Source organism: Manis javanica, chromosome 3 (assembly GCF_040802235.1).
Source record: "Manis javanica isolate MJ-LG chromosome 3, MJ_LKY, whole genome shotgun sequence".
NCBI classification, from domain to species: Eukaryota; Metazoa; Chordata; class Mammalia; order Pholidota; family Manidae; genus Manis; species Manis javanica.
In genome coordinates, this window is record NC_133158.1 from 65,598,115 (window position 1) to 65,623,398 (window position 25,284).

The window sequence follows — 25,284 nt, forward strand, 5'->3', positions numbered from 1 at the left end:
GCAGTACCTTCATTTTTGTATCCTTTTATTTCTCATTGCACTACTAAACAAGGTTGTATAGTGTATCAAACTTTCTAGAAGGTTTGGAGAGAAGAAGAATCTTTGCACTGCAAAAATGCAAACTTCTTAGAATTTTATTTTAGGTATCAGTCCTTAAAAAATCTTTTGGCCACTTGCTTTGGGACCGTCTCACTGCCCATCTTTCTTTCCTGTCATTCTCCTCGCTTTCTCCTCCCTTTTCATCTCAATGGTCCCCTACCTTCAAACTGTTATTAATTTCCTGTGCAGTATACTTTAACTCCACGAAGAATTATCCAGGCCCTTCTCTCTGACCCTCCCCAGCTTACCAAGATGTTTTCCTCAAAGAAGACTTTCCATTCCTATGAGAAACTCTAAGGCCAACCTCAGACATTCATGTCAAGACTTATGTTATAGTTGTGAAAGAAATAATGGATAAATGAAATGTAAAGGCAAGGTGAATTTTCTTCTCAGAGATGTCAATTAAAAATCTGCTAGCTGTACGGCAGTACCTTTTTTATTCAATGTTTTATGAAATTTTTCAAACATAAGTAAAGTTGAAGAGTATTACTTTTTTGTCTACTATTCCTGTTTTTGTTCTTCACATGATCTTAAAGTAAGAAAGTTTTATATGCGCTTTAATACACTTTAAAAAAGCTATTTACAGGTTGTTTATATTATCCTTCAAACTCAGATTTATTAAAGTTCTTAATTAACCAAGGTTTATAAATTACATATATTGGTGCTTTGTTCATTTGGTCATTCATTCATTCATTTATTCATTCATTCAAGAAAACTTTATTGGGTTCCAGCTGTATTTAAGGTGTTCTGCCAAGTGTTGGACTGACAAAGCTTACTAAGTAGAGCCTCTGTTCTGGTGGGTCCCTCAGTGGAGAAGGGAAGCATATTAAAGGATAGGGAATTATAGGACTCCACAGGGCCTAATACAGGTACACCAGTGATATAGTTTACATGTAATGCTTTATTTTTGTTTTAAACTTAAGGGTTTGTCGACTAGAATTGAAATTAGATATGCATCTCTTCCAATATAAGTATCATACAGTAGTAGGCTTACTGTTAGTAAATATGATTTATCTACAATCCTAGTTTTTCTTGGGACTGATGGGAAACAATTTTAAACCAGATGACCCAAATTAAGAATTATTATCTAATTAGGCCACATAGAATTGACTTTATGATGATGGCCTCAATGACAAAGTCCATGCTTAGTTCAGTACTTACTCATTTTGACCCAGTAATACCAGACTTTGCTTTTCCACCCATGTAGTCAGACTAAACCTCTTATTCTGTCCATTATTGCACTATGACTCTTATTTTTACTCCTCCCCAGCCCCCTTTTTAAAAAAATCTGAGCAATAAAAAGTATCTTTGGGGAATGCTCTAGTGGATGATCTTAAACTATCCCAACATTTTTTCCTGTTCAGCCTCACATGATATAAAAATATTGATTATGCCTGAGAAAGATTTGGCAAAAATATGCTTGAGATAGGGGTAAATGCATTTGAATGAGTTGACTTTTTTCCTTTTCAAAAAAAGATGTCTTACCCTTCATGTACTTTTGGAAGTATTCGTTTGCCAAGACAACAGTGTCTGGTCAAAGTATGTTGCAAATCTAAAATTAATGATATTTTATGCTCCAAGTAATGGCCATCACTGACTTACACAATCATTTAAGAAGTACATGTATTGTGAACTTGTAGAAGTCACTTTACTAGGCATTGTGGGGACGATGGATAAAATGTATTCAGAGGGTACAACCTCAGTACCTCCCTCTGCTTCACAAATGCACGTGCATTCACGTGAAAACACACGTGAAAACCTTTTTCATAAACTGCATTTTAGATTCAACTGTTTGTTTTGTTGGATTTCATTTTTTGCTTTTTGAAGGAGTAGCACAAAGTTCAAGGCACTGCATTTTGTGGGCTATCACATTATGTAGTGGCAAGATTTGCTTGCACTAATATTGTTTGCATATTGTCCTTGCCAGCCTGTGAAGTCTTCAAAACCAGAAACTACACCAGATTTTATTTACACTTTTTATCCCTAAGTATAGTATGTGGCAAATAGCACATAGAACTTGTTCAGTTAGTGCACAAAGATCAGAGCAAGTGTAAAGTCTGTTTTGCAGAAAAAGTCATCAGTTTCAAAGTCTTCAGAATTTATCTCTAAACAATGCTAAGTTAAAACCAAATGTATAACATTACATGATGTTTCTATTCAGCATCTCTTATAAATCATTTATAATTGAATCCTTGCTTTTTACATGCCTCTCTTAGACTATGGGAAACAGGAAACTTTTTATTGCATCTTTTTTATTTACTTAGTTCTTTAAATAATTATTTGCATTAGTATTAACTAGATGTACTTGAACTAAGGAACCTTTAAGAATTAGGCAGGTTTTTTCTTTTTTTGTTTTTTTTAACACACGGCATTCAGGAGAATAACCTATGGCAACTATGTATAATGCAAGTAGGCTCCATAAGTTGATAGCCTTATTGATTACAGGTTATTTTCTAATACACGCAAATGGAAACACATATATATGGACATTTGGAAACAGAAAGGAAATTGGATGTACCATGTAAGCTTTTAAATAGAGTTGCTAGATGGTTAATCCAAATGTATTGAGACCTCTGGGTGTAACTTAGAAGAGCACATTTGTATTAGCAAGCAAAGTATGAGGAATCATCAGCATGTGCTGGATTTGACTCACAACCACAGACTGTAATAATGGCTGGATGAGGCCTTAGCTATCATTGGGTATTGGGACACAGTTTGGTGTAGGGATTAAATACATGAGCTCTAACAACAGATTGAGCTGAAAGCCCATTACTAGTATACTGTGCAATCTCAGGCAAATCACTTAACCTCTCTGTTTCTACACCTGGAAAATGTGACTAAAATTAATCCCTACCTTATAGGATCATTATTAGGATTTAGTGAGTTAATAAATGGAAAATACTCAGATAGATGGTGGTTGGTTACCAGTGAGTGGGTAGGATGGGTGAGGGGATAAAGAGGCACAAAAATCTCAATCATGATATAAGTTGATCACAGTTTTGATAGTGCAGCATGGAAAATACAGTCAGTGGATATGTAACATCTTCCTATGTTGACAGTAACTGCACTAGTGGGGGTGAAGATTTAGTAATGTGTCTATAGTACAGTCACTGTGTTGTATACTTGAAAGCAATATAATGTATGTCAACTATGCATCAATTTTTAAAAAAGTACTTAGAAGAGCCTGACACATAGTAAGCAACAAAGCATTAGCTATCATAATCGTCATCGTGTTACCCAGAGTAATTCCTTCCTTTTAAATTTAATTTTGTCATTTTTTTATATGAAGAAAGGGAAGCTGGAGGTGGTTACATGACTGGCCTAGCAAATACAAACTACCAAAGCCGGTTTTTTAACTCCTACTTTAGGATCTTTCTACAGGGTGAAATTGACTCATGGCTTACCAAGATGCCAAACAATTTGATAACTTTATAACTTCCAGAGCTGATAGTCAAGTTAGCATTATTGTTTCACGTGGTGCTATGATTAATTCAATACATAGATCTTCAGTCCCAACAGGGAAAGTGTATCCTGAACTCCAGAAAGCACTAAGAATGTGTCACTTACTTTGCTTGGAATCTATTAAAGTGTGCAGGTATGGAGAAAGTGTTGAGATGTTGTGTGTTTTTCACTAAGCCAAAATACTAGTTTTTCTTTTTAAAATTCAACTGGCTAGTCGTTGTTTAGAAAAGGTGAACAGGCTTCATGGTCCTTTACATTCCTTTTGACTTCTGCTGATAGAAATCAAATACTGTCTTGTTATACTCTTTGGGCTAAAACAAAATGAAACAAAACAAAAATACCTAGAACCTTATTTTAAAAAGTCAGGACATACTAGTATCTCATTTGAATCTGTTTGTCAGACTGTGAGGTGTGTTCTTTTTTAAGTGGTATTTTTCCTCCTTCCTTTGAATAAAGCTTCAAAGAAACAATGCAGGCAATAATAGCAAAACAGAGCTGTCAGGCTGAGCAGTAAGAGGTGAGATGCATGCTTGTAACTTAGGCACAGTAAGTGTATTTTAGAAAGGTTTCTCTCAAGACATGTGACCAAAAGTAGGGGTCTGTTACATCCCTTTTAATATGTGTCTGTCCCCTCTTCATTAAACAACCACCCCTGAGAGGGCTAAAACACTACTCCAGCACCAGGGAATCAGAACAAGTGGTTTACAATGCAAATAGAGGGTCTGGCCTCCTGGTTTCTTACTATAATTTTCCCAGAACAGTTAGCATAATGTGTGGCTAAATACTACCTTCTAACTTCTGCACTGTAGGTTATGTACCCCCCAAATGGCTAAAACAGTATTGACCTCTGTTATGAACATGACTCAAGATTTAACTGACATCCTAAAAGATGAATCAGGTGAAGATATAATTGATTTATAAGCTATATATTGAGGTAATTAAATTCTTTGTTTTATTAACTTTAAACCGACTTTTAAATGAAGAAATTGATGCTTACATAGTATAGTAGTTATGGAACACACTCTAATTTTTGAAGCATGGTAAAACACTGAACCATGTAAAAAGAATGATTTTACAGTTAATATACTTAATATACAATTAATTATTGGTGCCCAAATGCAGGGTTTGAGTAGGTCAGATGCACTCATATTTTTCATTTTTATGTACATTTTCTTTAGAATATTTAACCTCTATTGTAATGTTCCTAAGTTCCATTTAAATGACACACATCCAAAATGCATAGAAATATTTTAAGGAAGGTGGCTGTCTAGGTAAACAAGCAAAGTAAAATATTGGAGGACAAGGAAAAGGACTTGGAACTCATTCTGTTTTTTGACTTTTGTAATTCCATAGCTGCAAATACATTATGGGTGGGAGAAAAGGCACCTGGGAGTGGGGAAAGGGGTGGGGAGCACATGATGGGGTGAGAACTGTAGTACCAGCATTATTTTGGTTCTGGCACATGAAAAACAAAATTGGTTAGAGGTATCAGACAAAGAAAAACAGTTTTCTTTTTCTTTTTAGGAAGGTTTATTTGGGCCATTGATTCTTTTTCTTTTTCTCAATAAAAGAACAAGGGGTTTCTGCTCTGTTTTCAGACCCATATTCTATGAGATCTTGTCCTGCTTGTGATGGAAGCTCCTTATGGGATTTGTGTCTGTTGCTGTAACACTATGTACTATATGCATTGCACCTGTCCACACAGAGTACATTGCACTGTGATGTTTGTACAGATAGATGCTTTAAATAAGAAACAAATCTGCCTTCTCTGAGAGTGCTAGTCGATTAGTTAATTAAACTCAATTATGTTTTTTGTTGGCAATTTTGCATATGGTCTTGATTTATTTACTGATCAATGATTTCTTCTTCGCAGTTATCAGTTTTGTCTGAGATCAGTTTTCCTATTGTATGGAGTCTGTTTCTTTCAGAGCCTCCTTTAAGACTGTTCTCACTTTAAAATCATTTCTAGGCTTTTATCAGAGCAGATTTGTTGACACTCTACTCAAATTAAAAAAATTAAGAGATTGCACAAATAAGCTATGCATTTCACTATTTCCTGCTAATATGCAAAAAAAATGTATTTATGATAATTACATATACTGTGTGCCAGAACTGAAACAATACATCCCTCATAATGGAGCATAAATAAAGAAGGTGGAGCCAGCTGCTCTTAAAGTGTTTATTTGCAAGCAATAATGATATAGAGAATATACCTTTTTCTCTCTGTTAGTCTGGCAATACTGAACCTGTTGCTGCATTAGACGAGTTGCATTTTGCTGGATAGGGGAAAGAGGGCTGTCTGCTGTCTGGTAGGAGGGCTTTGTCTGTGCCTTTCTCTCTCTGTTTCTTTCTGTTTTTCTTTCTCTCTCTCTCCTCTCTCACTCGCTTGCTCTCTGTCCCTCTCTCTCCCTCTGTGCCCCCCCCTCCCTCTCTCTTGCTCACTCTCTCTCTTCCCGTCTCTGTGGTTTGTAAGGTAGGTTGCAGTGTGTGTATATACACAACATCAAGAGCAGGAAAATGGACTCATTAGGGAGGCAGGCAGTCATTACCACTCACACTGTACTTCCAGGGAGACACCGATTATGAGAAGAGAAACTCAGCGCTGGGGAAGAAGGTAGGGCAGACAACTTTCATAAAAAAAAAAAAAAATCCTGCTTCTTCAATCCCCCCTCTACCTATCATCTCCTTTAGCCCCCAATGCTTTTATTCTTTCTCCCTTGAATTTTAATTTCCAGATTTAAGTTTGACAGAGCTATTGCTAGCTTAAAATTTGGAACATCTATAGAAGGCCTACCCTTTACTAATTTTCTTCTTACTTATTTAAGGGTGTGCCCTGGTGATTCAGTTTAATTACTTTAAAAATAATTACAAACACACCTATTTTTCTCATGAAAGTACCAAATAAATCAGTATCTTTCACTCTTTTATAACAGACCCTTCCGTATGTTTGTTAGTCTCTTTGCTTTTCTTGTCTGTTTATGCAATTCCATCTGTCTATATATCATGTTGTCCTTATTTATTGCTAACTGGGTTTTGTTAGTTATGTGCCAATGAGTTTTAGCTGCAGTGCCACTGTGGTTATTACTAAAGTGAGACTCTTGTTCTTTGTTTTACATTGAAGTTTAAAGTCCATATTTACAGTTTAAATCCTTGAAGCAGGTTGAATATTTTTTGCTAGCATATTTACTTGATGGCATTGGCCATAAGGTGAGGGCTAGTCACTGAGGGTGGGAAAGAATCTAGTAATTATTTTTATCATCACACACTCTTCTATATTACATCTGGGGACGTATTTTGAAAGGAATAAGGTACTCTGTTTTGTAACTTTTTTTTTTTTGCAGATGGACTTTTACATTTATAGGGAAATCACTGTGGTTAGTAAGAATGCAAACTTTCTTAACAAGCAGTTTTTATCCTAGGACAGTTTCCTTTTAGTATGTTACTGTTTATTTATGCTTGGAGAGGGAGGTGTGGGGGGCTGGCCATCTTTTTACGAAGTGGAAGCTATGAAGTATATCAGGCCATCTTGTGCAACAACTGTAAGTATTCATTTAACATTTCGGTTATTATAAATAATGTATTTGTTTTTCAAACATAGTTTTGAGGTGCTTTCTTTTTCCTTTCTTTTTTCTCATTTTTTTTTTAATGGTGGGAAAAGTTACATTTCACAACTAGCTGACATTGTTGAAGAGTTTTCCCAGAACAGTGTTCTTCGAAATTCAAAGGGGTAGTTAAATAGGTCCATTTGAAATGGACGCCTTAATGGAATTTTATTCGGATTTGTCTGAAAGTAGAACTGTATTCATTTGGTAAAAATGAAGTCAGATATGCAAATATTTATAGCAGATACATGAAGAATGATAGAAAATGGATGCTGATCTACAGAGATCTTTGATAATAACAATCACCTTTTTCATAATAAATAATTTACTTAGTAGAAGTGGCAGACTTTTTTTTTTTTTAATTCCATTAGGCTTCTCTGACAACACAAAGAAGTCCATAAAGCAATATTCTTAACCCACCTGGGACGCTAGAGCAGATTCCCAAACACATTCTCAAGGTTCAAACCTAGTAAAATGTTTATTAAAAATCCATTATTCCAAGAGGGTGGTGAACTTTTGCTGCTAAAAGTCTTTTTTCTTGTCTTTTTAAACATTTATTCAGAGACTTTTAATTTGCTTAAAATGTCTCAACTGTCTTTTAAGCTGGGAAGGACAGTTTTGACCAAGAGTAGTACAAATACTAACTACGCTCACTCAGGTCCTGTCAGATTTTTTTCCAAAGGTCTAAAGGGGAACTTTTCAGGAGTCTACTGAGAATGTGTTAAAATGATACCCAGTATATGGTGTTTCAAATGTGATTTACTCCATTACAGACTCTTGACTCCAAAATTTGTTTTAAAATCATTATATCAAAAGTATGCATGTCTCATGCACCTGTCATTTTCCATATTAACATTGTGAGGACTACCTAAAATTCTACTCTTTTTTCCAAAAGAAATCTTTCACCTTTCTCTTGATCAACAATTCTCTTTTTCTGTACTCCATGTGGAGATATCTGTGTGCATAGATGTGCATTTATGTACATATCCTCACACATATATTGGATAAAGATATCACAGATTCTTTGCAGATGTGACACTTCTGAAAATTCATGTTAAACATATTTATGTTAACCAGATGCAAACAAAAATTGGAGTATTTAAGAGAAGATGAAAATTTCCTTTAACTTTATATGAAAAATAAAAGAAAAATATAGTCATATTTCTATGGTTTGCTTGATTTTTAGAATGTTTCCTTTTGCATTGTAATTCTTAGTTTTTAACAGATCGAAAATACTTTTAGTGAGAAAAATAATCTTGGCTTTTTCTGGGAGAAACTGTCACAATCCAAATACAGCAGGACATTGTAAAATGTGCATAAGTAAACTTAAAACCAGTGTACTCTGCTGTATAGGGATTTGGAAAGCTGAAAGGCTTGCGTCACAGGAGGCCTACAGAGTGCCAGAAAAATTCATTAACCAGCCTTGTTGATTATGGTGGGCTCTTCCTATCAGCACATGAAGTCTGCCTGTGAGAGCCCCGAAGTCTTGATCAGGTCACAGTGTGTTTCATTTTAGTGTTGGAGCAGACAGTTATCTAACACACCCATGAGGAAGTGTTTTAAAGCAGTTATTTCATGCTTTGCCATGCCCTGTAGCTAAACCAGTTTGGTACTGAGTGACATGTGTGTGCTTTTTAACTCCTATCTGATAAAAATCAGGTTTTTTTTTTGTTTGTTTTTTGGCTCCTCAAAAAGATGGAAATAGTGTAATGCAAGACTGTATAATCCAAATGCTAAGCACATGCTGGTTTAAACTTTTTTTTTAACCTTAAGTGGAAAATCACTATGATTATTTTTTAATATAAAGACTGTATAGTAATTTACTGGATTTTACTCATTAAGATTTCAAAACTTGAGGATAGTTTTCTTCTTTATATTTTTTCTCCAGAAGCCTACATTCTTCAAAAGGATAGCAGCTGCATACTTTCCCTGGAATGTGAATAAATAAATGGCATTCCTGTTTATTTATCTATTTTTGAATTTTAATGATTAGTCCTTGTGCTAATTAACAAATTCCTGTATTCATAAAATCTGGCACTTCATAAATATCCAATTGTGTGATTATCTACACATGTTCTGACTTTCTCTAAATATAGATATAACCAGTGGATGTGTTCATGGACTTGCCCAAGCCTGAGTAGCTGCTCGTCATGCTGCCACATAGGAAGCCAGGTTCAGACCCTGAGCAAATGTGTTGCCCTAGGGTCTGGCAAGGTGTGTGGAAGCAGCATCTAGCTGATAACTGCTAACTAGCAAAGGAAGGACTGATGTTGACATTTTTTGAATGCCGCTAGTTCCAGCCTTGTTTATTCCCAAGGGTGGCTTCTTTAGGTCTCAAAGTTGGTAATGAACATTAGAGACAACTTGTCTTGGAAGCTACTTTGGAAATATATTTTAACCAACTACATTTTGTGGTGGTAAGTACATTACTGAGCTTCTCCAAAGAAGTAAAATAGTATGTCCATGCTAAGTTCCCAAACCAGTGAGGATCTAATTAGTGAGAGAAGTCATATAGGACTGAAAAGACAATCTAATTATTTTCATTTGTATGGCTGTATATTACACGCAAACTATACAAATGAGGTATTACTTACATTGAAACAGTTCACCCTACATCAAGGACAATGCATACTAGCAGTTGAGCAAGTGTGTACATGCAGGAGTTATTAAATTAGAAATCAATCCTTTTAAATTATTTTTCATATTGTAATAAGCCATTTTGGTTATCTTATACAGTCATTAGATTTTTCTGTACAATGCTAATGGGCATTGGCCATTTGATTCTTTGTTCCAAACTTTCAAATCACATATAGGATTTCTAGGTATTTGGCAAAACTTGAAAGTTATAATTTTCTTGAGAAGTTATGTTTCATGCATTTTCATTGCTTACATAATTTCTAATATTTTTCATAATCCTTGGGAATCATAGCCAATGTAAAAAAAACACAAAAAACTAGCAAAAGTCTTCTAATTCTTCACCAAAACCCAAGGGCAATAATTTATATCCTAGGAATTATAGAGAATGCCTAAATGCATGCTTCCTGTAACATAGACATTATACATTTAATCATTAAATAATATTGATGCCAATTACATTTAATTTATCCAAAATATATTCCTTGAGCTCTTTTACTTCTAATTTCAACATAGATAAGCTTTTGAAGCTGTAGGAAGAAATAATGCCATCTATTATTACTATCATGTATGTAGTAACCACTGCAGCGGGTGTTGGAAACAGCATTCAAGGACCTATCAGAAAAAAGGGCTTTTCTGCCACTAGAACTGTTCAAATGTAATAATAAATAAGTGGCATGCTATTTCTGCAAAAAAGTGTGGAAAATTATGCTCGACTTTGGCTTCATAACCTCTTGTCCACCCTAGGATCAAGCCTTTGGTGATTCTACAGTTCACTTGAAAGTAGTCAGCTTGAGGGCATGGAACTTGCCTTTCTGGAATCTCTTGACACCCAACTGAAACTCCAGCCTGGGTGTTTTGTAGTTCAGTTAATCAGTGCAATCCTTATGTAACTGCTTAAACTTGAAGAAAGGTAGCTACTGACTTCCAAGTGAGAATACTGAGATAGGGAGCAAGGACTGAATTCATCGATCCATCTAGCTACCTAAATGGAAATGAGGAATATTATTCATTTCTGAATATTTGGTCTTACATTTGAAACCCTGATGGAAAGGGTAGTCATGATAGCATAATATATTTACATTCTTCATATTAGAAGTAATTTTGGCACTGCATCCCTCTGTGCCTTAAGGTATGAATTTAACATACATATTACACATACATTTAAAATGTTAAGAATCTATTTGAAAACTTTCCATATCAAATAACTAACATAAGAATTTGCATTCAATAAATATAGAACTATTTAATGGAGTTTGGGGTTTTCAGACATTAAAAAGATATCTAATTAATCAAAAGTAAAAAAATCTTATACGTAATAGTGTTATTTTGTTCTTTGGAAATTCTTAATCTAAACTTTATTTTTAAAAACCATGTTTGAGTTTAAATTAATTAAATTTTAATTCTCTCTAATGTTTAGAGGCTTTAGTTTTTTACTAAATGAACCTGGATATTTGCTATTTTTACTTTCAGAAATGTTCTCTGAGTTACTATTGTAATCAAATTGTGATTTTCTTAACAAATTCCTTTATTAGTATTTATTCATTCTTTCTAATAAATGAAATGCAACTGGGAGAATATTAAAGTAATGTCAGTTTGCTTAGGTACCAAATTAAAACTTAGTAGAAAACTCTTACTAGCAGAAAACTATGAATGTTTGAGGCTATATAATTTTTCTGGTAGATGTACATATGTATATGAAAACTGTAGGGCTATTATTGAAAGGAAACAAAAACCACTTTATTTGGACACAAAGACATTTAAACAATAAGAATCTGATCCCCTCTTGTTTAAATAGGAACTAGGCAAATATAGTCACAAAGGTGATTTTATACTGTTGGGGTTTTGTTCTTGTTTGTTTTTAAATGCAGGACACACTAAATTCCTTCTGGCCCAGTAATAATACTTTGGGCCTGCACATATTTACTAATGGCTCCATCTTCTCAGTCATTTGCACTACCACCAGGCTGTAAGTTGGACAAAAAGAACTGAAATAGTTCTTCCTCTTTCTAGTTCCTCAAATCAACAATGACATTATACTCACATCATCTCTAGAGGGGAGAAGAATAGAGATGATTAAGAAGGCAAATGGATGTAAGAATATAAATAAAGCTGAGAGTAGAGCATGTGGATGGACACTTCTGAAGCTTCTAAATTTATAAGTATAATGAAAGAAAGACTTTCTCTGCCACACCCAAAAAAACCATCTGACCTATCGGACATAGCACTGGCTTCTTCCTATGCCAATCCAAACCTAAGTTCTTCTTCACCACAAGGCAGAGTCCAGTGGTGTCACCAAAAGATCGTGAAAGAAAAAGTCATAGCATCTCGTATTTCTGATAAACTCATGCCAGGTTTTCTTCATACCTTTTGTCTTTTTAAGCTTTGGGTTTGGACTTGGGAACAGATTTTCATAGTTGGTGGACAGATTTCATTTGTTTTGATAAGAAGCCTTCGCGACAAAGCATTTCCAGGGATGCTACAAACAGCATCATCAGTTTAACTAAAGCCAATGAAGTGATTGACTAAGTTTGTGTATTTGCTCTCTTAAAATAAAATAAAATAAAATAAAATACCTTTCATATAAAGCAAAACAAAAAACATCTCTTAACTTCCTATAACTATGAATGGATTCAGGGTTTTTTTTGCAAAATGCCTTTCTGAAACAATTTTTTTGCAGTGGTTTTGACCAGTACATTCTACTCTATTTCCTGCCTGCTTGCTGCTTTGCTTACTAAATGTTGAATGAATGTGAATAATTCGTTACCTAAAAATAAAAAAGCCATGTTCTTACAACAGGCTCAGCATATATCTCAATATAAGATGTGATAAGACTTCATACAATAGTTTCAATCCTATCAATTTAGTATGAAATATATGATTAAAAGTTTTAGAAACTAATTATTTTCTTAGTATGTTCAGAGAAACCCTATGGTGAGGTTAAAAAAAGAAGGGCACTGCCTTGGAGAGCAGGAGGCATTAAGTAATGCCAAAAAAAAGATTTAAAGTGGTTAAATCTGGAGGCCTGGTTTCCAGTTTTAACTGATTATATGATTTTGAATAAATCATATTCTGTCAGCTTCCTTGCCTATAAAATTAAGGGAAAAGCTTTTTAGGTTTTCTTTCATTTTAAAGAATGTATGATTTTATTTTAAATAGCTATATATGTAGGTAATTCTGCTTGTATTTTCTACCTTTAAATTACAAATGTATAGAGAGAAGTTTAGGTTAGAAATGATGGAATAATAACAGGAGTTTGGGTGATCAGAGAGAGCATGCCCATGCCGTACTTTAATTTTTTGGTTATTGTCCTCTGTTTAAATAGATGTCACAATATATTATTGGGCCTATTTAATGATTCAATGAATGCAATAAACCAAAGATTGCCATCTGTCAGAGAAAGTGACATAATTGCCTATGGTTGATTTGATAAAAGGGCTGCTTTTCACTGAGTGAAGCACATGGTCACTATGGCTTCATTCCTCCCCACTGGCCACTAGATGGAGAGGTGGTCCATGTCCACAGCCTTGCCCATGGTAAACAGCTCACTTCTGACTTTCGACTGGCAAAGCTGAGCTTCATATATGCCTTTGGACATTTCTATGAATACACACATGGTATTTTGCAGAAACAATCAGAGAATATGTTCTTTTTTTATGCAGTCATGATGTGATATTCATGAAATACAAAGTGATTTGCTTCTTCTTCAGCCACTATTGATGCAAGTAGACCTAGGAGAAGGCCAGTATTACAACTCTGGTTTTTGTTGTCACAATAGGGCCTTTTGCCTCTTTCCAATTTGGCCATTTAGAAAGGGCCCTGAAATGACTGTCAGCACGACAGTGCCACCTTGTGTCCCTGTTGTGAGAATAAGTGATGCATGCATGAGCCAGTGAAAAGGAAAGAACAGGACATTTGCAAAAATTTGGCAAATTGTTTCAAGCTCTGATTTTGCTGTAGCTGCACAGAAATCAGTGTTTCAGTTTTTTTTTGGCAATTCTTACTCCCCAAGGAGAAGTTAGGATGTGTGCGCTTTACCACTTCTCTCATCCCAGTGTATATTAAGCATACTTTAAAAATTCCAGGCACAAAAAGATGGGTTCAGTTTAGAATGGGGATGAAGAAGGCAAGGATTGTCAGATAGTCACCTAATTCTTACCACTTGTAAAACCTTGGCTTGATCATTTCAGGCAGTGAGGTGCTACTTCCTGCACATTCTCAGGGCAACTGCCCTCTGCTCTGGTAATATCACACTTCGCATTGTCTTTGCCATTATCTGTAAGCATATTTTCCAACTAAACCCTGTGCTCCTCTAGGGGATTGTCTGTGTCTTGGTCACCACCCTGTCTCCATAACTTTCTATAGCATTCAGCCCAGAGGCACTCACATGTTTGAGGTTTGAATGAATTATGTTTAGCTGGTTTATATCTTCATGTTTGTTTCATTTTTATTCTTCTGAGTTCTAAATAATTTTGGTGCTTTTTCTCTTTGGAAAACACCCTCTGGTACCACCTCTTTTCCAATATCCCTTTATACATTTACTTTCTTTCACATTAAAATGGCTATTTCCCATTTTGATTATGAAAACAATGTCTTGCCTATTCACTAGTGTACATTATAGTTGACTTTGGGGTGAAGATACTTAATTTCTTTTTTTTTTTTTGTTGTTGGAACATTTAATTATTTATTTATTTATTTATTTTGGTATCATTAATATACACGTACATGAGCAACATTGTGGTACTAGATTCCCCCCATTATCAAGTCCCAGCCACATTATAGTCACTGTCCGTCAGTGTAGTAATATGCTATGGAATCACTACTTGTCTTCTCTCTCCTATTCTGCCTTCCCCATGCCCCCCTCCCTACATTATGTGTGCTAATTGTAATGCTCCTTTTTTCCCTTATCCCTCCCCACCCATCCTCCCCGGCCCCTTTCCCTTTGTTAACTGTTAATCCATTCTTGGGTTCTGTGATTCTGCTGCTGTTTTGTTCCTTCAGTTTTTCTTTGTTCTTATACTCCACATATGAGTGAAATCATTTGGTACTTGCCTTTCTCTACTTGGCTTATTTCACTGATCATAATACCCTCTAGTTCCATCCATGTTGTTGCAAATGGTAGGATTTGTTTTCTTCTTATGGCTGAATAATATTCCATTGTGTATATGTACCACATCTTCTTTATCCATTCATCTGCTGGTGGACACTTAGGTTGCTTCCATTTCTTGGCTATTGTAAATAGTGCTGAGATAAACATATGGGTGCGTATGTCTTTTTGAAACTGGGCTCCTTCATTCTTACGGTACTAGGAGTGGAATTCCTGGGTCAAATGGTATTTCTATTTTTAGTTTTTTGAGGAACCTCAATACTGCTTTCCACAATGGTTGAACTTTATTTCTTTTTAGCTTTACAACTTTACAAATTTGCTATCTCAGTTAAGATATTTAACATTTCTAGGTTAGTTTCCCCTGCATTAAAAACAAAACAAAAGAGGCAGGACTTAGTTGATCTTAAGGTACTTTTCATTCAGGGTTTATGTAATGATTGGACACATGTTAGTATTCCTCTAATTATATATTTGGTTTAAAGTACGTTTTTAAAGTACTATGATAGCTGAAAATGAAATTGCTAGTCTTTGAAAGTACTATTTGATAACTCCTGTTTCATAGGAAACTGAGGAACAGGGGTTTTTCTTATAGATGTTTGAACTCAATGGGTGGGGCAAATAGTACTATTAACAGATGGGCATTTCAATTTTTTTTGTTTGTTTTTAATCTTCGTTTTTGTTTGAGTTTGGTTAATTGAGCTCCACTTTCCTTCTATCCTTCAACTATAAAATAAATAAGCTACAATAAAATTAAATAGCAAGATGAATCCATGCTTTGATATGAGACTGTAGGCAATTTGCAATTTAGCAACTCTTTCATGCTATTTTGAACATTTTTATAACACTCAAAAACAAGTGCTAGGTTTCAAATTTCAGAATTTTTGCATGGAATTTACATCTGGGGTTTTTAATCTACATATTACTATAAATGTAGCAAACTGTATGACTTTGGGCAAGTTGCTTAAGCTTTTTAAGCTAGGTTTTCTTATTTCTAGAAAGGTGGTAATAAATGTTATCCTCCCTATCTACCTTACAGAGTAACTGTGAGGATTAAATGAGTTAGAGTGTGTGACATTTCCTTATAAATAGTACAGCATTATGCCAGATTAATAATATTTATCATTATTATTGTTCTAATTAAGGAAGAATGGATAACAGAGACCCAAGTCAAAGCAAAAAGTACAAATTTACAAAGCACTGAATCTCATGGCATCTTTTAGCTGGAGTGCTTCTCCATCATTGTAGGGTCTCTGGAGATGTTATGTTTGCCCAGTTTCCTATATTTTGGTTTAAAAACCTGTAACAATAATGATAACACTTATGAACCTAAAATTTGTGTTTTCTTTAGATAAAAATTTTTGGCCATCATTCATAGATTTGTTTTTGATGGTGATATTTGCTAAATTATAAGGTAAAATTTTTCAAAATAACCAAATATGATGAAAAAATTTTATATACCTTTTTGATATGATAATATTGGACTCTAGTCCAGTGGTTCTTAAACTTTAGTGTACTTAAGAATTACCTAGGGTATTTGTTACAATTCAAATTCCTGAGCTCTGTCCCTATTAGGTCTGGGGTAGAACTCAGGCATCCTGGGTTCTAGAAATGTTAGAAAATGCTACTTCCCTTGGTTTTTGTACGTCATTATCAGCTGGGGGCTTTTTAAATGCACAGATTTCTAGGTTCTACTCCCACATATCCTAAGTCAGAATCTTTTGACTAGTATTTGGGTATCTATATTTTACAAGAACTATTTCATAGATTCAAATAATGCAAGGTTGAGGAGTCACTGCTCTTGTTTTTAGGGTATATTGTTGAAATATATTTACTCTTGCAACTGAATTCATTCCCATGAGTCACGTTATTTCTCAACTAAATATAATCTCACTTGACACAGAAGGTCAAAGTTGATATGATACTGCTGTGTAAGTAAAGCTAGGCTTGACAAACAACAATCACCACTCTTGCTTTATAACTCCAAAATTAAAGAGAAGTTACTGAGCACCTGTCATGTAAATTGTTTAATTTAATCTTTACAACTTTGTTGAATACTCTGGTTTTCTGTGTTACAAACAAAAAACTGAAGCTCATAAATTGGCAATTTCATACACCTCTGAAGTGTCAAAGCCAGATTCAGAGCTTATACTTTTTCTACTGTATCTTATTATTTTCTTCCCTAATTCAATAAATCTTTATTGGTTTCCTGTTATGCTAAATGATAATATCTAGCACTAAGGGCCACAAAATGCATTACTGGTATAGTACAATAGTTATTGCTCACCCCATATAAAATAAACAGAAAAGTTTGGAAAATTTTTTATTAAGAAATAATTTTTAGCTGGAGGTAGAATTCAAGTTTTTTGAGTGGTCAAAAGGGGCCAGGTATTAATAATAATCATTACTTTTTGAACTGTAAATAACGCTATGGAATTTCCTTTAACCCCTGTGCCGTTGCTTTGAATTATTTCTTAACTCAGTTTATATATAAGGAAAACCAGATTTGGGATGGTTAAGTAACACCCAAGGCTGCAGATCCAATAAGTGGCAGAACCATGACTGAACTCTAGTTCAGTCTACCTTTGATAGCAAAGTGAGTACTCTTAAGAACCAGTATATGCAGTTTCTGACTGCTTTACGGTTAACCTCCAGTATCAGGCTAGTCCTCTATTTGATAAATACAAGCCACTAAATGCTAATAAAATGTTGTGGGACTAAAGTTCATTTCCTTTGTAGGGAGCAAACCATTTTGCTGCACTTAATCATCCAGTAAGACTTTCCTTTTTAAGTCTTATAAAGTTTGGTGTTAATAATGCATAATGCTTTGGGGAAATCAGCTGAAGTGAACAATCTTTTGTTTATATTTTTATTTGCAATTTGAAACTCTGATGAAACAGATTATCTGAAAGAAAATTTCAATATTACCTATTATGTCATGTCATGAAACACAACGATTTCATGGCATAGTCATTGTTCCTGGTCTTAAAATAATTCATTTGCATTTAAAATCTAATGAAAATATTAATAGAATCAATGCAGCAGTGCTTCATAAAATCTAAAAACTGATTCCAGAGCTCTCATGATGTTCTTGTTTTAAAAAATGCCTCATAGCATAAAATAACAGCCTATGTACACAGTGTAGTGCACAAACTAATAAAAATGTATCTTTTAGGTGTGAAAACAATTGTGATTTTATAAATTTTGATATGCACATATTTTTGGGGATATTATTAATGCTTCCATAATTATGTATTAAAAGATACATTTTTTAAGACCCATAAAATCACTAACCAGAGGATATAGTGTTGTCTTTAGCAGACTTTCAAGTTTATTAGAAATTTGGGTTCTGTTTCAACTCTCTTCTCAAGAGTGGTCTTTTCCCAAATGGGATTCTTTTAAATTCTATCAAGTGAGTGAATGCTACCATGAAAAGGGTGAACATATAAAGTGACATTTGCCTATATTCCTTTTTCAGATGTAGATATTAAAACATGATTTTTTAGCAAGTCCCATTTAGCAGCAGCATAAATTGGAAAATTTGGTCAGTGATTTATTTAGTTCTACAGGGAAAATCCTGTAGGGTGTTTTTGAATATCCTAAATTTATTTTGATTTGAGAAAGCATAAAGGGCATGTCTATCTTAAAACAGCTCTCCATTTTCCTAAGAAAAATTCCACTGGAGCTAGTTGTGGGAGGTAGTATCCCAACAATAAACCTTTTGGGGCCAAATAAGCATTTTAAAACAACTTACTCCATCCTTTCCTTAAACCAAAGCCTGTCTTGCCCACTGGGCTTGTTTAACTTTACTGCTAATTTTATTTCTCTGCAGAGGCAAAGGAGACAGGAAAAAAGAGGGAAAATAACTGATGGCATGTGGGTGAGGTTTTGGCTCATGGAAGAAATTTTAAAAGATCCAAGCTAGTGTAGGGATACAGAAAGGAGTCAGTGTCTGAAACTTATCCCTGTTTACAGATTAAGAAATAGAAGCTAAGAGAGGTTAAGTAACTTTCCTAAAGTCACACAGTCTTTGGCAGTGTTGGGTGGCTCCTGGGAACTAGGTGACTCATTGCTTCAGTAAGACAATTGGACCATCCAGTTTCTCTGTTGATCAAGAGATATTATCCCTGCTCCCTTTTCCTTTCTTCCTTTTATTTTTTGCTATTGTCTTTTTACATCTAAACAATCATTCCCCTGAAACTTCAGGTTTATAAGCTGGTTCAACAAATGTATTTTGACAATTAAGGCCATTTAGAATTAGCTCTAAGGACAGTTATCATGTGAAGCCTTCTGCCTCTGTTATATTGGGTTACGTAAGTAATGAACATGGAACCAGAAAAAATGGCTTTAAATAAATTGGATCTGAGCTCATGGAAGACCTTAAACATGAAACATGTGGTGGGTACCTAATAAAAGACAGGCCTTTGATTTTTGTTTTGTTTTGTTAAATTGACAAAAAGATAAAAAAGGAGCAGTTTGTAAGTACAGAATCCCCATATTATTCCCCCCACTGCTACAGTTTCCTCTATTAGTAATATCTTACATTAGTATGGTCCATTTGTTAAAATTAATGAACATATTGATATATAGTTGTTAACTAGGTTATATGTGTTTAGGAATTTATTGATTCTTTTAGGTTGTCAACTTTGGTAACATTATTTTTCCTGGTAGTCTTTATCATCCTGTGGATTTCTGTGCTATCAACTGTAATATCTCCAGTTTCACTTCTGATTTCATTTATTTGAATCCTCTTTTTTCTTGGTGAGTGTAGCTAAAGATTTGTCAATTTTTTCTTTTTCAAAGAACCATCTCCTAGTTTTATTTCAAAGAACCTCAAAGACTTTTCTATTGTCTTTTTAGTCTCTAGTTCATTTATTTCTGTTCTTAATCCTTATCCTTTTTATTTTCTTCCTTCTACTAACTTTGTTGGTTCTTGTTTTTCTATTTCCATGGATGTACAGTTATGTTGCTTTTTTGAGACTGTTCTTGTTTCTTGAGACAGACATTTTTTGCTATGAACTTCCTCTTATAGCTGCTTTTGCTGCACCCTATAAATTTTGGTATGTTAGATTTTCATTTTTATTTGTTTTAAGGCATTTTTTGACTTATCCTTTGACTTTTTTCCTTTGGCTCATTGGGTGTTTAGTAGCATGTTGTTTAATCTCCACATGTTTGTGTATTTATGTTTTCTTCACATAATTAATTTGTAGTTTCATACCATTGTGGCTAGAAAATATGCTTTATAGGTTTTCAATCCTCTTAAATTTATTAAGACTTGTTTTATGGTCTAACATATGATTTATCTTGGAAAATTTCCTATGTACATTTGAGAAGAATGTGTATTTTGTTGCTTTCAGATGGAATGTTCCATAAATATCTAAATCCACCTAATCTGCAATATTGGTTAAGGCCAATATTTCCTCCTTGATTTTCTATCTGGATTATGTATCTATTGATGTAAGGAGTATATGTTAAAGTCCCCTACTATTATTGTATTGATGACTGTTTCTCTCTTTCGGTAGGTTAATAATTGCTTTATATATTTAGGTGCTCCTATGTTAGGTACATAAATATTTACAAATGTTTTTTTTTTCATGTTGGATTCACCTCATCATTATGTAACACCTTCTTTGTCTTTTATTACAGTCTTTGTTTTAAAATCTATTTTCTCTGACATGTGTACAGTACTCCAGCTTTCTTGATTTCTATTTGCATTGAGAAGCTTTTTTCCATCCCATCACATCCTAACATCTAATGTGAGTGTCTTGTGGGAAACTTACACATGGTCTTGTTTTCTTTACTCATTCAGCAACTCTGCGTCTTCTGATTGGATAATTTAATCCACTTACATTTAAAGTAATTATTGATAGATATGTGCTTATTGCCATTTTGTCTTTTTCTGGCTGTTTTTGTAGTTCTTTTCTGTTCCCTTCTTCTCTTGCTCTTTTCCTTTGTGACTTAATATACTTTTTTGTTAGTATACTCATGTTCCTTTCTTTATCTTTTTTGTATTTAGTATAGGTTTTTGCTTTGTGGTTACCATAAGGCTTACATATAATAAATATACAAGAGATAAAAATAAAGGAATATATATATACTACTAAAGAGAGGTCTTTTTTAAAGTAATTACAGTTAGAATTATGAAATGAACATACAATAAGTTTTGATACTTCTTCTCTGAAATCAGTGTCATTATATAGGCTTAGGGTGGAAAAGGGAACCACGGTAGAAACATGAATCAGAACTTTCATCTTCAATAAGGGGTTTATAATTGCCCTAAGTATCCCCTCTGTTTGGACCTCATGGGAAAATTGCTTTTTGAACCTCGTCTCACTGTGTTGAAGTTGTGAGTTTTTGTTGAGTCCCTTTCTTACTGATACAGTAAATGTTTGCTTTAAAAAATTGGTAAAACTTTTTAATGTTGAGGTGCCTTTTTCAAATTTAATGTTGAATATTTACCACCATTTACCACTTAATGCCATTAGTATGGTCCTAGATATCAGATGAACTTGACCAGGCTATGAGTTTTACTTGGTTACCAGCAACTAACTAAATAAATATGCAGCAGAATTTAGAAGTGATGCCATGATACTGGACATGGTATAAATAGGCCCCAGTGCACTAACAGACCTAAAACTTTATTAGGAATTATTTAAGTTACTCAGAGCTCCAAAACCCCAGTGAAAGTCAGGTATATGCCTTTTTATTAACACATCTGCATACTTGGTTTCTAGTCTAAAAATTGCAGTTTGAATTAATTGAGGACAGAAGCAGCTACACATTTGATTCACCAAAGGTGTCCTATCTACTTGCAAGTAGCAGCTTGCTTTCTTTGGGGTCTAAGAAGGTTATTGTTTTTTATGTCTTAGTAATAGAGTCATTGGCAGCAGCACATATAGGCTAATTGTTAGACTATAAGGATTTGTTAGAAATGGAACATAGGCTTCTAGTACTATTCTTAAATTCACACCAGTTGGTAGGATATTAAATATGGTTCTCTAGGAAGTATATCACAGAAGGCTTAAACTAGAAGTGATTTAAAAAAAAAACCTTCTTTGTAGGCATTTAGTTATTTTCTACCCAAAAAAGTAATTTTTCTTTTATCTATATCTTTATTAAGCTTTTAAGATGAAAGGAAAGAATGACAGCCACAGAATGACAGTGACCTAAAAGTATGAAATTATAGTTAGTGGAGTTTGAGTAATCATGAGGACCAATATAATGCAAGATATTTATTAGTGAGCTAAAAGGGGAAATGCTGTTCTCAGCATCCTGCAAAAAAAATGCTTAATTAAAATTTCTTTAAAAAGTAGCAATTTGTTCCTCAGAAATTGCTTCTGAAGAAATTGAGACTGAAAAAAAAAAGAAAAAAGAAAGGAGAAGCTGATGGTTATACATTTTTTTCTTACATTTAGTAATTTTTAAAAATTGTTCTTATTCCTAAATTTGAATGAGAGAGAGATGGGATTAGATTAATTGCCATTTAAATATACATTTCCAGTTTTGTAGGCACCTTTCTGAACGAGGATGGGAAAACCATAGAAAAAATTCTAGTGTGGAAATTATATTTCAGGTGGTGAAACAAAAACTCAAGAAGTTTTCCTGTTATAATAAGGTGAAAGTGGTTGCCAAAGAAACAAAAGTTTCTTACCACTCTGCCTGAGGCAAATGTGGCATATTAAGCTTAAAATGAATTCTCCTCTCCTGAGTGCACACAACTCTTATTAATGTCTTGGAAGTTATGCACATATGGGTGAAGAGGAACAAGATTTTCCGGATACCTTTGAACAAGCATCCGTTGGGGTATGGTGGCTATCTAATACCTATGGATACTTTTAGTGCTGAACTGGTTTTTGCTATTTTACCTTTTACTTGGGTTAAACTTTAAACTGAATGACCAGTTTTCATCTTAAAATAGGCCTTTCTTTTAGTAAGAGTTAGGTTCCCTGGTGGCCTGAAAGAGTTAATGCAGTTTCCAAAAGTGTCCAACTTACTTCCAGGGAGTAGCGTGTGCATGTGAGAGTCTGGCTCTAGGATATTTGTTCACATCCCAAAACCAATTTGGCACAACTTAAAATGTCTGCTAGGGAGAGAATTCAGAGTGTTGTTAGGCCACGCAATTAGTGCTTTATTTCATGAGCACCAAATTCACCCAATAGTGTTTTGTTTTAAAGAAGAGCCTGAAATTCACATTAACGGGTTTCATTTATCAGAGCCATATGGGACTCACATCTTTGGATATATTTGTAAGGCTTTTACAAAGAAGACTCCTTAGGCATCTCAGATTTCACGGACTGGAGGGCAATCTGGATGAATATCTTTTTTGGAAATGATGAACTATCTTTTTCATGTGTAGTCTCCAGTTTCAGTAATCCTTGAGAAGCTCAAAAAACACGAAAGAGTTAAATAAACCTCAGCTTATTAGCTTTTACTGGAAAACAAAGACCATGATTCTTAGATCTGGTTCAAACGCCAAGTGTAACTTTGATGTCGAATTTGGCCATCTAAATTTTTGCAATTTGTGATGTGGCATGTATGAGAGGGAAGGTGGGTTCCAAGTCTCAACTATTTTTGCACTATTTGTTAGTTCTCTCATGGTCTTATGTTGATGGATCATAGGTAGGCTATCTGCAACATAGCAACTGGTAATAGAGCTAAATAATTGTGGTTATTTTAATGTTTATCCTAGATTATTTCTTTGCTGCCTCCTCCTTTTCCATACCTCTCTTATCATTAGGGGTCTATCTTAATGCAATATATTCTTGAAAATGTCAATGTTAAAAAAAATAGATTTTTTTGATGGATCTCCTATTTTCTACTGAGATTTAAAAATAAAATCAGATTGATCTTCATTTGGCAGTGGTGGTGAATACTTTAATTTTCAGTTCCCAGATTCTGTTAAGCTATTAATGACCTACAAACAAATATTTAAGTGTTTATTGATTTAAAGTGAATATACTTTTAAAGCATAGAGTGCTATTGTGTTATGACAGGCAACCACTGTTTTTCTAGGTTTTCAAATTTTTGTTTTCTCACTTCTGTAGGCTTTCTTGTAAAGGGCACACTGGATTCTTTTTGATATATCTGGTAAATCAGAATATTTGCAAATCATAAATAGTACTATAACAATTGCTATGACCTATATAAAGTCTGTGTAAACTTCATAAGGATGATAATTTGTTTTATTTTAAATTGTAATGGTAAATTGGCAATTACTTGAAATAACTCTTGCTCATCTTTAATACCATTTCATTGTGTTCAGCCTTATTTTATCCTCCAGTTTATTTAAAAAAAAAACTTCTAACACTTCACTTGTTAATGATATTTATATTAGCATGTTTTAGATTTCCCAGAGAATGTCCACTAAATTTTGTTCAGTTATGAACATGTTGAATAATATTAAATTAAAATGATACAGTATATTATTGACTGCCATTTAAACTTCATATTGATACCAATATCGTATATTTTAAATGCTATTTCAGAAAGAATAAAAAATCTCCCTACCATTTCTTCTCTAATAATGTGTTACACACTACAGAAAGAGCACTTAGACATTTGTTACATAACGCCCCTGTAGGGTGCACACTTGTATCATTATATGTCGTTGACTCCCATGCTATAGGCCAATGGGGCTGCCGGACAATAGGTAGAACATTGGCATTATAGAATGAACCATACCAGCCTAAATTAACTTGAACATTAACTGTGCTGTATAGTTGAATGTTTCATATTCTCTCTATATTTCATGTTCTGTCAAATTTTCTAAAATCATTTAAAGAGTATAATCAATTGTTAAAATACTCTTAGGATTAAGTTATTTATTTTTCTTTTTTCTACAAACATAGGGATTGTGACCCAATAAAGTTAAGTGTTTTTCTCACTGAAAAAGACATTATGGGACTAAATATGAACTCTTTTTTTGGCTGATGCCTTGTGTTTTCCATAGGAATTTTGGAATATTTCCTTTGGGAAAATGATGTAATGTTGGGATAAGAGGTCAATTGCAATAAAGAAATTAAAGGTGACAGAAAGACTCAGGACAGTATGTGGATATACATATAGTGATATTTCATAAGTCTTTGGATTTAGTATAAACTGTAAACACTGAAGAGAAGATAGACACGTGGGTCGAACAAGAAATGTGATGTAATGATTAACAGTTAATTGTTTATGAATATTCCTACTAAAGGACAGATGATGGGGGGGTATGATGGAGTATATGTGTAAATGGTCAAATAGCTGGATGCTGAGAGAGGTTATGAATAAAAGAGAAAAGTATTATTTGTAGTTTTGTGGCCATAACTGTCTAGTTTTCTACATTTACATTGTTTCTGTTGTAGGGATGAATGGCTCCTACATATAATACTCTTGGTATATATA

General features: G+C 34.0%; 1 protein-coding gene across 24 annotated transcripts in view; it reads left to right on the top strand.

Annotated features, from left to right (window-relative positions):
- ZBTB20 (zinc finger and BTB domain containing 20) overlaps positions 1-25,284 on the top strand; it is an 832,086-nt gene that overhangs the window by 37,173 nt on the left and 769,629 nt on the right. For 16 of the 24 annotated variants that reach the window (XM_073231612.1, XM_073231624.1, XM_073231630.1 and 13 more), the window contains one exon: positions 1-6,175. This exon is cut by the window's left edge. The exons of 7 other annotated variants lie outside the window; for them this stretch is intronic. The gene's annotated coding sequence lies outside the window, so the exon portion shown is untranslated. Of the gene's footprint in view, positions 7,101-25,284 lie in introns of all 24 variants that reach the window. One more of the 24 variants, XM_073231615.1, reaches the window with a different exon arrangement.